Source organism: Vulpes lagopus, chromosome 19 (genome assembly GCF_018345385.1).
Source record: "Vulpes lagopus strain Blue_001 chromosome 19, ASM1834538v1, whole genome shotgun sequence".
NCBI lineage: Eukaryota > Metazoa > Chordata > Mammalia > Carnivora > Canidae > Vulpes > Vulpes lagopus.
The window spans coordinates 53,314,469-53,317,035 of NC_054842.1; the positions used below are offsets into that span (position 1 = coordinate 53,314,469).

General features: G+C 54.7%; 1 long non-coding RNA gene across 1 annotated transcript; it reads left to right on the forward strand.

Annotated features, from left to right (window-relative positions):
* Positions 1–765: 765 nt before the first annotated feature.
* On the forward strand, positions 766–2,287 carry LOC121478509. The gene is made up of 3 exons (XR_005984505.1): positions 766–904; positions 1,245–1,586; positions 1,856–2,287. It is a non-coding gene; the product is annotated as an uncharacterized LOC121478509 (long non-coding RNA).
* Positions 2,288–2,567: the final 280 nt, after the last annotated feature.

The following is a 2,567-nucleotide window of genomic DNA, read 5'->3' on the forward strand; positions in this document are numbered from 1 at the left end:
GTCCCCACCCTACAGAAAGAAAAGCAGGTTGCACACAGAGGTCGAGCAGCCAAAGTGAGACGCAGAGCCGGGCACCAGGACTGAAGCTCTGAGCTGCTCCTCGTCCCTCCCAGATCCTTTTCTCTGTGTTTTGATAAACTGAAGCCACCCCCTGTCTACCATTTGGATGATTATCAGTAGGCTCACATTGCCAGGAAACTTTGGTCTTAAAAGTTGCTAGAGGCAGCGTATTCGTTTCCTGGGGCTGCCCTGCTCGAGTGCCACAGACTGGGTGAGTTAAAACAGCAGAAACTTCTCTCGGGACCTGGGAGGCTAGAAGCCTGAAATCAAGGTGTTGGCAGGGCCAAGCTCCCTCCGACGGCTCCGGGGAAGAAGTGTCCCTTGCTCTGCTAGCTTCTAGGGCTTTGCCCGCAGTCCTCGTGTTCTTTGGCTTCTGGATGCGTCTTCCCAGTCCTCCCTCCTCACATAACATTCTCCTTGTCTGTCTCTGTATCTCCACATCATCCTCCCTCTGTGCCAACTTGTCTGTGTATCCAAAATTCCCCTCTTATAAGGACAAGTTGTGCTGAATCAGGGCCTGCCTACAGATCTCATCTTAACTTGGTTAAATCTGCAAAGACCCTATTTCCAAGTAAGGTCACATTCCAGGGTGCCTAGGGTTAGGACTTCAAATTATCTCTCTTAGTGGGGGTGGAGGGGACACAGTTCAGCCCATAAGAGGTCAACCCCTCCCAAAGTGTCTTCCGCATATGCTAGTCTCTTGAGAAGCTCTATAGGGGAAAGGTTCCTGTGGTCTCGGAAGACCCTGCACCCTGTGACGATTCTCAGTGGTCATAAACATCCTGAAAAGAGCTGCAGTGAGGAAACCTGTTGACTTTGTCGAGGTTGGCAATCCCAAGTTCAGGTGAGCATGGACGTTCTGGGGTGTGGTGGCGGCTGCTGTTTTAACAGTGTTCTGGGGAACTCGCTTGGGGAAACTCACGTGGTGCACATGACCTTGAGACCAACGGGATCTAGACTTGCACAGTGACCTCGCTATTCCCTGGATATGTGACCTTGGGCAATTAATTTTCCTCCTAAGTCTATAATATAGGAGTGAAAATTCCTAGTCACTTAGGGTGGGTTGACTGATAAAACAGGCCGAGCCCCAAAAGCATAACAGCTTGGAAACAATAGGGCAGAAGTTTATTTCTTGCTCAGAACCAGGCAGGGAACATACTGGCAGGCCTTCTTTCTGTACACAGGACTTCAGGAGCTGTTTTAAATCTGTGGCTTCCAAGGGCATCTGGGCGTGGTCCCCTTCCACCGGGGCTGAAGAAGTAGGGCCTGGAGGGTGCTTCTGGGGAGGTTCCCATGGGCCAGGCTTTGTGTGGAGCAACTCACTTCCATTCACATGCCACCGGTCAGGACCCAGTGCCAGGGCCACAACTAACTGTAAAGGGGGTCGGAGAATGTGATCCCCTCCTCCCCACCCCCGGCGGGGGGGGGGGGGCAGTTATCTCCCAGCAGGAAGTCGGCCCCAAAGAAAGGGAAGGAGCAACTCTGGCTGAGAATCAGCGGCAGTCCCTGCCACACTGACCTCGCAGGTGAGTTCTGAGGATTAAGCAGCACTTTTGACCTATGCAAAGGCCTTAGCATCACACAGAACTGAATTAATGGCAACGGTTTAAAATGAAAAATACAAAAGGGAAACGCCTTGAGAGGTGAAATAGGAGGCAGGCTTGGGGCACAAGCGGAGTGTGGGGCCCTCCTCCCGGTGGCTGCTGTCTGCTGCGTGGCAGGGAGAGGGGAGCAGAGGTCCTCCGAGTGTCATTCAACGCAGAGCAGCTCTCCCTCCCCCCTGCTTCCTTTCCAGCCAGATGGAGGAGCGTGTGCTCCAGAGTCTTGACAGGCTCACGGCTTCCCGGCGGCCCCCAGGACTGCAGACCCCACCTCCCTGCCGTCGCAGGGCCCGCTGAGGGCTGGGCAGCACGCCAGGCCCCCTCGGCAGCCCCGGGAGCGCGCCAGCTGCAGACTCTCAAGAAGCAGGAGGGAGGGATGGGGCTCTCACCAGACCGCCGCCTCCGAAGGCCCGAGGCTTCATCCTGCTCCCGCCTCCCGGCTACCTGGCCACACAACACAGGCCAGAAGTCAGGGCCTCGCGCCTCCCGCCCCCTGGACTCCATGGGTCCCCAGGGTGCTTCAAAGGATGCACGTTTCCTTTTTAAGTCCATTAATTATTAAACCAAGCGGGCCTCGGATCACGTCCCCAGCCCCTCCACAGGAGCTCAGTTCCCACAGATGCCTCTCGCGGCCCCTCCCCACCTTTCCTGAATGTAAATAAGCTTTCCAAGCTGCCATCAGTATGTACACACAGCTCTGCTTTGGACTCCTCCCGCTCTGCTTTGTGTACACTTTCCCATGGATCTGGGGCTTCCTGGCGTGGAGTAGCTCCCAGGACTGCACAGAATATTGAAGGCATATTGTGTTTTAGAATCTTAATACCCAGAACATCTGGGTGATACTCAGACAACTGGAGAGATTCTTGCTGATGCTGCAAGTCTCCGAGAACAAGTTCCCTTGCAGAC